This window comes from Oryctolagus cuniculus, chromosome 5 (assembly GCF_051225735.1).
Source record: "Oryctolagus cuniculus isolate XC-2025 breed Fujian yellow rabbit chromosome 5, ASM5122573v1, whole genome shotgun sequence".
Lineage (NCBI taxonomy): Eukaryota > Metazoa > Chordata > Mammalia > Lagomorpha > Leporidae > Oryctolagus > Oryctolagus cuniculus.
The window spans coordinates 4,659,541-4,671,300 of record NC_142871.1 but is presented as its reverse complement, the minus strand read 5'-3'; the positions used below and the strand labels follow the sequence as shown (position 1 = coordinate 4,671,300).

Genomic DNA, 11,760 nt, shown 5'->3' with positions numbered 1-11,760 from the left:
CGTGGTGTGCAGCAGTGCCCCGTGAGGCACACTCCATCCTCATGGCTCCAGCCACTTGGGGCAGATGGCGTTATTGGGCAGGCAGAGCTTTATTTATCACATTTCTCTGTGTACGTTTATGGTGCCGAATAAATGTTAGATAATAATTATGGGGATTTTAATATCTTCCCTGCAGCATCTTCCTTGGTGGGAGATAGCCGGGTGGTCATTTAATTTTAACCATTATTCTACGTATTTTGAGCAGAGTAGGAACTGCCTAGGTTGACAGTTGATAATAATCTAAACTTTTTTTTATATTCAAAGTGAGTGGAATGGCATTTATTTATAAGACCTGGAGGTCTTTTAGTAATTTTTTTTTCTTTAAGATGTTGGTCTTAGCTTCATGTTATGTATTTCTTTGTGTTCTTTAAAGTGACACACACAGACACACGTGTATGCCTACACAATTTATGCACACTTGTACACATGTAATTTATAAAGTCTAAAGCACAAAGATAAATATATACATAGATATTTATTTCAGAATCTTATGCAAATTTGAGCAAAAAAATCACAAGTGCATTTCAGAAGTAGATAAGCAAGTGAGTAAATAAACACAGACAGAGGAAGAAGTGGGTTGTCCTCACAGACTAATGCCATGTGGTAAATGGCGAGATAGTGCTGATGTTGCAATATTGGTTTTTTATATCCCTTGAAATGAAAATTCAAAGAGACAAAAATCATCAATGAATGAGAAGTCTGGGGGGACATTTTTAGGAAGAGCAACCTATCTGTTTCAAAAATAATCGTATAGTGAAATTGACCAGCTCCTTGATGGACTGATGACAATGCACATCTCTGGTGAGGGCAGGCAGGTGCTGCACCTCTCCCAGCGAGGTTCTCTGAGAAGATGCTCACACAGATGAGGACCCAATTCCTGCACCATGCCGAACCTCAGACAAGGCCAGCTCAAGGAGCCTGTTCCAGAAAAGGGAAGAAGGCACCGTTTTCCTCACAAACATCAAGTTCGTAAAGGAAAGACCCTGAGGAAATGTTCTGGAGAACAGAACAGAGATACACGCCAACTAAATGCAGCACCCGACCCTTCCTGGGCTGAACGGATGCTATAAGGGACATTATTGAGTTAACTGCAAAATCTGGACTACAGAGGGTAGGATAGGAGAAAGTGCTTTGTCTGTGTGAAGTTACTCAAGTGGGTGACTGCCCTGTGATTGTGTAAGATTCCCTCACTATTAATTATATACACCGTAGTTTTTATTTAAGGGTAAAATTATACCCCATGCAAAATTAATAGATCTATTGTTTTTGAAATTTTTATTTATTTGAAAGGTAGAGAGAGAGAAAGAGTGAGCGAGCAAGCCCGGGCTCCCATCTGCTGGCACATTGCCCAGATGCTGGAACCCTGGCTGGGTGTGGCTAAAGCCGGGAGCTGACATTACCTGCTTCCTCCCAAGGTGCACATTAGCGTCAAGCTGGAATCCAGAGCCGCGATAAGAAGTGAACACAGGCACGCTTGTATGGGATGTGGTCATCCTGGGTAGCATCTTAGCCACTATGCCAAATACCTGTCACAAAGAATCCACTTTTTGTCAGCTCTTATGCACATATCAATATATACATAATTTTCATTATTATTTCACTATTGTTAGCTATTCTATTTCTGACTTATAAAGCCTGAATTAAGCAAATATTTGTCTTTTGAGCAATATGGGAAATATTTCCAGGAGTAAAGCCTTGTGAGAAAAACAGCATTTCTCTTTTTAAAACATGCTATGGCAATGGCTAAGTGGTGTTAAAATGAATATACTTTTAAAATATATGTGCGGAGTGTGTCCTTCTTCCATCCTTGATTTTTCTTGTACTCTCATTTGAAGAACAGGGAGCTGGCAGGTCTCCCAGTGATGGGGCTGACAGTCCCCACTCTGCTGAGGGCGGCAGGGCCAGCACCAGGTCACAGGTCGAGAGAAAGCCGAGTCCTCTCGGCCCTTCTCCTCCATCTTCCTGCCTCCCGTCTTCTTCCAGGAGTTCCTTTCTCAGCCCCAGCTTGCTCTGTTCCCAGAGGGTTCTGATGACTTCATCTGCTGTGTCACACAGGCTCAAAGAATCCATGCAGACACAGTCGGGTGACGTCATCCCCTGGCATCTGACCACGCACCAGCCACTCCTCACCACACACAGGATGGGGCTCAGGAGTCTCTTCCTGAATGGGTCCTTGAGGGACAGTGGAGACCGACACGCCAGGGACTTGTTTCCTTTGTACATTCCTCCAAGTGAGACCTGCCAGTGCTCTGGGAGGCGCCGTGGGAGTCGGCTGTGCAGAGGGAACAAGACGAGGACGAAACTTGTGTGTCTACAATGAAAACTCTGCCAGGCTGTGAACTGAGGACATCCCTGTGGCTGGGGACCCCATCCGAGTGCTAATGTGAGCAGAGCTTCTGATTTAATGGCTTAAAATAAAATGACCCAAATATAATTACGAAGGCTGATTGATTTATTTGTTCTGGATCAGTGACCCTTTGCTGGAAGCAGTGGGTGCTTGCATGAGGGGCACTAGAGCCGTTCCGTTGGAAGACTTGGTTCCCTCCACGGCAGCGGACACACTGCTCGTTGTAATCATTGGACCCACTTAGCTAAATTTCGCAGAAGAAGCTGCATCAAAGCCATACTGCGTTACTCACGGGCACTCAGCACTGCCAGCTGTCACTAGGGGGTGACAGCGTAGGCCTCCTTTGCCTGCAGTGCTGGCACGTGGTCTCACAGGACCCTCTCCTTTGCTGCTGGCTAACGCATAAGGGGCACAGACAGAACATCTTAGATCCCTGTGTGCAGAGAAAACATTGTTTTCTTTAATACATTTCTTCAGGAGTTTTCATTAATTTTTAAAATTTTGACGGAATTTAGATGCTAAAAGTAAGGTTATTTTTTCCTAGATTAAACTTTTGATTAAAGAAGTTGAGAGAGTCCATCAGCTTAAAAGAAATATAGGTTGTTTTTTTTTTAATGTAAGCTCCTAAAAGCTCATATCCTAAAGTAGCATACTCATTAAGAAGTCCATGAATGGGCTTTAATTTCTCTATTTTGCTGCCTCTAAAATTGTAAGTACACCCATTAAAATGCATGAATGGCAAGTGACTGTCGGTTTGTTCTATGCAGATGAGGTTGTCAGTTGTCAAGTCTGTTGGCACTGTCTTCTTAAAATTAATTTTGGTACAACTTCAATCAATTCTTGCAGCCACACATACAGGCTTATTTAACCTTGCTTCACAAGCAACTGTAAAAAATAAAACAAAAGACAATATCGAAGTACGTGAGCCTGCTTTCATGTCATAGCACAAAAGATTAATGACCATAAGTACAAAATGCTTTGAGGAAGGAGTCTGAGTGGAGTTCCTGGGGAGAGTCTGAAGGCACGTCGCTGCTCTCAGTGCATGAGTGAGGTCAGGCTGACAGACGGGCTTCTGCTCTCTACAAGGCTGGAGGCTGGGCTCACAGGGCCTCCCTTCGCAGACCCACTCCGGGTTTACACTGGGATTGCTTTCCCACGCAGGCACTGTCTGGCATGCTCATATACTCCTGCGATAGCAGCAGTGAGCATCTCCCTGGGATGCAGGGTACTGAGACCTGGAAGGGAGTAAACAGACAGAGCAGTGAGGGCTGGGGCGGGAGTCAGGGCTGTGCTGCGGCTCTGAGAACAGCTCTGTCAGCCCCGTGGGACTTCCTTCAGCACCCCCATCTTCAGCCTCACATTCCTACCAACAGACTTAACGTGGTCCTTGAGGTTTGAACCCTCACGGAATACAGTGTGTGGACGTCTGACTATTACAGGAGCGCCTTTGCAGCATCGATCTTGGTAGGGCAGCGTGAGCACGGCTCCTAAAAGCCAGAACTCACGAGTGGTGTTTTGCAGACACACTTCCCTGGCAGCGCCCAGGGTGCAGGTGGTTGAGGGTCGCCTGGTTACATTCAGCCAGAAGTATAGCTCAAGGAAACATATTGAAACTTTTTACTATCCGTCACAATGCAGCATAACAATGAGTCCATAAAAGAGTGTCATTTCTAAGGTTCTGGGGCGAGGAAGCCTGTTGGTTAAAGAAATGACTGCTTTCCGCTTTTACTGGGTCTGGGCAGTCGGACACTGCAGCCACGCTTGCCTTTTATTAGGATGCAGCTGACACACGTGTTTATTTAGTACAAGTGGCCCTGTGAAGAATCGTTACGTCAGAAGCCAGTCATGTTGAATAGTCCTGCCAGAAATTCTAAGCCCATGAACCAGGTGAGTTGCAGCCATGTTTCCAGGGCTTGTCCAAGCTCCAGAATCGCTTGCAGTGCTTAGGAAAAACTCAGTGTGGGGTCCACTCCAGAACTGTGAAGTCAAGACCAAAGAAGAGGCCAGACAATCCGTATTTTTAAAAGTTCTCCTTTGGAAATGATCACAGAGTCATGTGCATCTGCAAGAAATAGTACAGCTTGTCCCTTGAATCCTTGTCCTGGTTCTCTCCAAGGGTAGGATCTTGCCTAATTGTAGGATCGCATCACAACAAGGAAACTGACTGGAGTATATCCACTGAGCTTATACGTGCCTCACCAGTTTTTGTAAACAAATCTCTGCGTGTGTGTGTGGATGCATTTAGTGCTACGCCGCTTTATCACGTGGAGAGATCTGTGTATCCACTGCCACTCTCAAGCTACAAAAATGCTCAACTCTCAGGCTGCCCCAACCACTTTTTTTTTGGCCATTTTCACCACTCTCTCTCCTCCACGTCCTGCCAGTCGCTACTCTGTTTCCCATCTTAGTAATTTTGTCATTCCCATCATGTTCTGTGAATGGGATAATATGCCACGTCATCTCTGGGGATTGCCTTTCTTCACTCAGCATAATTCTGTGGAGGTTCATCCAAGCCACTGTATGGACAAGGAGCTGCAAAACTTCATGGAAAAGGAAATTAAAAGATGTTTATTTTATTTTTCAAAAGATGTATTTACTTATTTGACAGGCAGAGTTAGAGAGAGAGAGGGTGTGTGGCATCTTTCTTCTGCTGATTCACTCCCCACATGGCTGCCACGACTAGGGCTGGGCCAGGCTGAGACCGGGAGCCTGGAACTCTACCTGGGTCTCCCATGTAGGTTACAGGAGCCTAAGTACTTGGCCATCATCTGCTGCCTTCATAGGTACATTAGCATGGAGTTGGATAGGAAGTGGAGCAGCTAGGACTCAAACTGATGCTCATATGGGATTTGGCATCTCAGGTGGTGGCTTAACCCACTACATCATACTCCAGCCCCAATAAATTTACTTTGATGTAATAATTTTTGAAATCCATGAAGCTGAGGGGTCTTCATAATGTTCACAGAAACTATGCATTATGAAAAACTGCATGGATTTGAAATATTTTCACACCTAAATAAGCTTTTAATATTATTTGTTCATGAACTTTTGGAAGTACCCTCCTGTTCTTGCCCTTTCTTTTCTATTGCAGAGTGAAATCCATGGTGTGATGCACCACAGTTTGGTGAACCATACATCTTGTGGGGGGCATACACACTGCTTCAACTAGGGCTATTATAAGTGGATCTGCCGTGTACACTTGGGTAAGGATTTTCACATGGCTTAAGTCTGCATTTCTACAAGATAATTGCTCAGTGCAATGGCTGCATCACACGTCAGTTGCATGTTCAGTTTTTAAATAAATTTCCAGTCTGTTCTTGAGTGGCTGCGGCATTTCACACTCCAACCTGCAACATAAATGAGTGATCTAATCTCTCCACCTCCGTACCAGCACTGGCGTTTTCACTGTTTTTATTTGGAGCCGTTCTGATAGGTCTGCAGTGATATCTCATTTTGGTTTTGATTTGCATTTCCCTAATGACTAATAATGTTGAGCATCTTTTCATTTGCTTATTTGCCATCTGCATTTCCTCTGCTGTGAAATGTCTTTTGCCCATGGTCTAATTGGATTGTTTATTTATTTATTTTTACTGCTGAGGTTTGAGAGTTCTTTAAATTCACGGTAGTAATACTTTGTCAAATATGCAGTTCACAATTTTTTTTTACCAGTTTGTAGCCTGTCTTATAATCTTAACGAAGTCTTTCACAGACCTGGAGTTAATTTTCTTCAAGTACAACTGATCAACATTTTCTCTTAAGACTGGCTTTTGGCATCACAATTAATAATAATCCATCTTCTAGTTTAGGTCCTCAAGGTGGTTTCATTTTCTCACCCTAAAATGTTTCCTTTTATATTTAAAGTCCATGATTCATTTTGAGTTAAATTTTGCTATAATTGTGAAGTTTAGGTTGAAACTAATTATTTTTTGTAATAATCGTTGCAGTAACCATTACTGAAAAGACTAGCCTTCCTCTGCTGGCTGGTTTTGTAGTCTTGTGGAAACAGCTGGCTGTAATGTGTGGATCTGTCTTTGGTTCCCCGTCCTGCTTCATGGGCTACCTGGCACTGTCTTACTGCTATGCCTACACTCAGCAAGCCTCAAGGCAGGGGCAACTGACTCCTTCCACTTCACTTTCATTGGAAAAATTTGTGTTTGCTTTTCCATTGAATTTTAGAATTAGTTTGTGTTAATTAAAAAAAAAATCTTTGGGGACTGACATTGTAGTACAGTGGGTTAAGCCCCTCCTTAGGGTATCACTCGCATCCCATATTGGAGTGACAATTTGAGTCCTGGCTACTGTATTTTTTTTAAAGATTTACTTATTTATTTGGAAGGCTGAGTTACAGAGAGAGAAGGAGATAAAGAGAGGGAGAGAGATCTTCCCTCCACTGGTTCACTCTCTAGATGGTCTCAACTGCTGGTTCTGCACCAGACCAAAGCCAGGAGCTTCCTCCAGGTCCACCACATGGTGCTTTCCCAAGCCAGTAACAGGGAGCTGGATTGAAGTGGAACAGCCAGGAGAAGAACAGGTCTCCATATGGAATGCCAGCACTGCAGGCAGCAGCTTTACCTGCTGTGTTACGACACCGTTCCTGGCTACTCTGCTTCTTATCCAGCTCCCAGCTCATGCTCCTAGAGAGTAGCAGGTGATGGCTCAAGTATGTGGGCCCCTGACACTCATTGGGAGGACCAGCTGGAGCTCCTGGCTCCTGTGTCAGCCTGGTCCAGTTCTGGCTGTCAGAATAATCTGTGGAGTGGGCCGACAGAAGGAGTATCTATCTGTCTGTCTGTCCATCTATCTATCTATCATCTATCTATCTTCATCATCATCATCATCTATCTGTATCTCTGCCTTTCAAAAACACATAAATAAATAAATCTTGCACAAATTTAGATGGATAGAGCTGGCACCATGGCTTACTTGGTTAATCCTCCACCTGTGGTGCCTGTATCCCATATAGGTGCCAGGTTTTAGTCCCGGTTGCTCCTCTTCCAATCCAGCTCTCTGCTGGCAAGGCAGTGGAGGACGGCCCAGGTGCTTGGGCCCCTGAACCCGCATGGGAGACCAGGAGGAAGCACCTGACTCCTGGCTTTGGATCGGCGTAGCTCTGGCCATAGGGGCCATTTGGGGGGTGAACCAACGGAAGGAAGACTTTTCTCTCTGTCTCTCTCTCTCACTGTCTAACTCTATCTGTCGAATAAATAAAAAAAGCACTGATCCTGTGGTTTAGTGGAAGAGAATTGGCACCTGTGTTGTCTTCCAGTCCACAGACACGATGTGCATCTCTGCTTGTTTGTGCCTTCTCTGCTTCTTTTCATCAGATAATCCCCAGCATACAGGGTCTGCTTAACTCAGCCTAGACCAGCTGAGAACACCAGGCACAGCCTGGTCTGTTTGTCATGCTGAGCCCTGGCTACAGCTGGCACACTTCCTACAGGTTCTCGGTGACCAGATTCACAGCTGGGCGCTTGCCTGGCTGCAGCGCATCACCAAATCCCAGAGGTGGGAACTAAAGCCCACAGCCCTCCAGGTCCTCTGAGAAGCAGGGATGAGGCAGCACTGCTCATGCAGATTTCGGAGGTGACAAGGCAGGAGCTCAGCAGGTGGAGTCCGACAGGTCTGACAGGTGTTCAGGACACTGGAGAGAGCACCTGGGAGAGGCTCAGCACAGCACCAGTGAAGAAAGCCTCTGCCCAGCCCTGGGTCAGCACCAGGGAAGCCTGTGGTTTGTAGAAACTGGCTGGGCCACTTCCCCCACCATGCTTTACCCCTGCCTGGGGCAGCCCTGGGGAGCCACAGCCTGGGACTGATGTCACAGCAGGTGTAGTGTTTGCACACAGCTGGGCCCTGGGCCCCCATAAGCACTCTCTTGAAAGAGACCCCATGGGCTGGCGCTGTGGCATAGCAGGTGAAGCCACTGCCTGCAATGCCAGCATCCCATGTGGATGCCGATTTGAGTCCTGGCTGCTCTACTTCTGATCCAACTCTCTGCTATGGCCTGGGAAAGCAGTAGAAGATGGTCCAAGTCCTTGGGCCCCTGCCCCCACGTGGGAGACCTGGAAGAAGCTCCTGGATCCTGGCTTTGGATTGGCACAGCTTTGGCTGTTGGGTCCATTTAGGGAGTGAACTGCTGGATGGAAGATCTCTTTCTCTCTCTCTCTCTCTCTCTCTCTCTCTCTCTCTCTCTCTGTTTCTTTCTCTGCCTCTCTTTAACTTTGCCTTTCAAATAAATAACTAAATCTTAAAAAAAAGAGAGACCCCATAGAGTTCTCTGCATGGAGAGTGGCTAATGTGGCCACCCCTGCCTATCACTGCCTTGGCCGTGGGCCAGTGCCTCTTCCTGATGAGCCAGCCCCTCTCCAGAACTGTCACTTCTGTGGGGCTTGGTGGCTGTGGTGGTTTCCTGTTGCCACCCCTCTGAGTCTGGCATCACCGGGCACACTGGGCCAGGCTCCTCCCATGGAAGGGAAGGGCCCTTCTTACTCCTCCCTGCCCCAAGTTGCCCTGGGAGTTCTTGGGTTTGGACAGCTTCATTCCAGCCTCAGCCTTTGTCCCCCCAGGTACCTGTGTCTCACCTCTTGTCCATGGAACAGCCGTCAAATTGGATGATGATCATCCTGATATGTCGTAATGACCACATCTTAACTTGTCTGTGAGGTTTCTGATGCAAAATGGGGCTCAGGGCACAGACACACAGTGGCTCTGCATCTGCGGGTTTCACCGACTGCTGAGAGATAGTGTTCAGAAGAAATAATCTTGTCTCCAGTGTACAGAATTTTCTGTCCTCCCTAGACAATACAGAACAGCTATTTACATAGCAGTTACCTTGTATCAGGCATTATAAATAATCCAGAGAGATATAAGATACATGGGAGGAAGAAGAACATGGATTAGATGCAAATCCCTTGCTGTCTTGTATCAGTGACTTGAGCATCTGTGGATTTGGGCGTCCATGGGATCCTGGAGCCAATCCTACTGGATATCAAGGGATGGTGGCATCATTTAGGGGATTCCTGGTGGTTGCAGCTCTGTTTCCAAGAGTTGCAGCTCTGTCCATCTCAGCCTCCTCAGGCTGGGACCACTACACTCTCTGGTCACAGTTGGCCCTGGAGAGGGCACCGGGAACCAGCCCAGTGCCCTCTGGGTGTGCTGCCCCCTTGGCGGGCCAGCAGCCCTGCCTGTTGCTGCAGGTCAAGATCAGTTCCTCATCCATATGGTCACTGTGACTTCACTGCCCTCCTTCTGCTCACTGACCTTGGGAGCCCATAGTGTGCAGATGGGACTCCTGCCTGTGCTTCCACAGAGGCTGCTCTGTGCTCTCTGGCAGAGGAAACCGGGGCCTGGGGGCTGCAGGCCCAGGCTGGAGGGGGAGAAGGATGGACTTCAGTAAGCCATGAGGAGGGACACAAGGGGGTCCCCTCCTGCTTCCACCACTAGGTTCCCTGACCCGTGCCTTCTTCCTGGGGAGGCACTCCCACCAGGATGCCTCTGGTGAGGGCACAGGCCCTGTTCTGGCAGAGAACGACGTGTGCGCTGGCTGCTGCTGAGCCTGGGTAGGCTGCTTCTGGTGCCCAGGATGATGGCATGTGTGTCACAGCCAAGGCCCATGCCATACCTCCCTAGCAGTGAGCCAGGTCCTCTGGTCCAGTTAGGTTGGTGGCTACCAGTGCCGGCTGAGGCTCCACGGGACAAAAGAGGCGAAGCCATGCCCTGGTATGCTCACACAGGGCTCTGCTGTGGAGGGTTTGGGGTGTGCCTCTTCACAGAGGTGTCACTTCGGGACAGGCATTGCTGGAGCAGCTCAGGTCTGGGGGCCTGACCTCAGGAAGCTGTGCAGGGAGTGGCCTCTGCATGGTGCCCCCAGTGGGAGCAGGCTCATCCATCTAGGCTTTGAGACTGCACAGGTTGGGCAGAGGTATGATGCTCAGGGCACCCTTGCACGTCCACCTCCCAACTGGGACGTCTACCTTTGCACTCACAGCTAACTTGACGGAGTAGGTGAGCAACTCTGGCACTGTACGGCCCTGGCATTCAAGTCCTGAGCTTTGTTTCTGCTGTAGTGCAGAACCTTGCATCAAGCAAGCAAAGAGCTCGCTCAGCTGGTACTGTGTCTCTTTTTCCCACTATCTGTAGGGCATCGTCGCCATGAAATAAAGCCAGCCAATTCCCTGTCCCTGTAAGCCCTGTCCCCTCCATGTTCTTCCAGTGCTTGAATCATCTCATGAGTGCGGTGCTGTCTCAGGTCCACGGGGGGAGCCCCGCAGCAGCTGAGCTGCCACCTGTGCAGGGGACTGTGTGTGCCTCGCATTCCGTGGGACTGGGATTTCCTTGACAGGTGGTGAGTGGTGAGTGAACTTTTCCCCAGACCTCAACTTCCTGCTTGCTCAGTCAAGGCCGCTCCTGGTACTCTCTGTGTCACTTTAGGTCACCAAGAAGCAGAGCTCAGAAGAGATTAGGATACACACGTTAGCTTCCCATGGTAGTCACGACAAAGCACTGCAGGCCATGCTGCTCAGGCTGAGGTGAGAGTGTCCCCAGGCCTGGTGCCCGCTGAGGGCGAGCAGCAGGAAGCTGTGCATGTGCCTCCTCCCCCACCCCTTCACACACTGCCTGTCAGCATCTTCCCAGCATCCTCCCTCTGCACCAGTGTCCCCTCTGTGTAAAGACACAGGCACATTGGTTCAGGGCTCACTCCGGCAGCTCATCTTCACTTGGCTACTTGTGCAAAGACAAGATTTCTAAATAAAGTTGCCTTTGGAGACCCTGGGGTTAGGTGGGGGTTTGTGCATCATTTCACCCATTGCAGTGTGCACGAGAAACCCTGCATCGGCTGGGAGCAGAGCCCCGCATGAGCAGCTTCTGGCTTAAAATCTCTGCTGGGGGCTGGGTTGAAAATAAAAATGAGATGGTGGGGACAGCGCATTGCAGATTTCAAGGGCTTGAGGGAGGAGATTCTGGTGTTCAAGAAATAAGAAGCTAGTGAAAATTCTGGAAATAGAGTGAACTCAGTATCTAAAGAAAAGTAATCCACCTGTGGTTCGGGGCAGTTCTAGCCAGGCACGAGTGCAGGCACTGTCGCCGGCATCCAGATGCATCCTGCTGAAGAAGTTGGGTGGAGGCGGTGACAGTTTTGGAGAACTGCGTGAACAGAGCAGCTTTCTGGGGGACTTCTGAAGGAAAAAAAAATGACAGAATTCAGTGCCTTGTTCCCGAGGATAACAGTGACAGATGAGATAAAAATGACTCCAAGAATTTGCATATGGGAGTGTAGGAAAATTGGTTCCATTAATACAGAGGAAGTCCCAAATTGTTTTATCACAAGAAAATGTGGGAGCAGGCAGAATTTATTGGCTCATATTTAAAAAAGCTGG

At 48.0% G+C, this 11,760-nt stretch overlaps 1 long non-coding RNA gene across 3 annotated transcripts in view; it reads left to right on the top strand.

The window, feature by feature from the left end:
• LOC127492930 (uncharacterized) overlaps window positions 1-11,760 on the top strand; it is a 145,846-nt gene that overhangs the window by 112,573 nt on the left and 21,513 nt on the right. Inside the window, exon 4 of one of the 3 annotated variants that reach the window (XR_011388422.2) lies at window positions 5,478-5,589. The exons of the other annotated variants lie outside the window; for them this stretch is intronic. This is a non-coding gene — a long non-coding RNA (uncharacterized LOC127492930). The remainder of the gene's footprint in view (window positions 1-5,477; window positions 5,590-11,760) is intronic. 3 annotated transcript variants of the gene reach the window in all.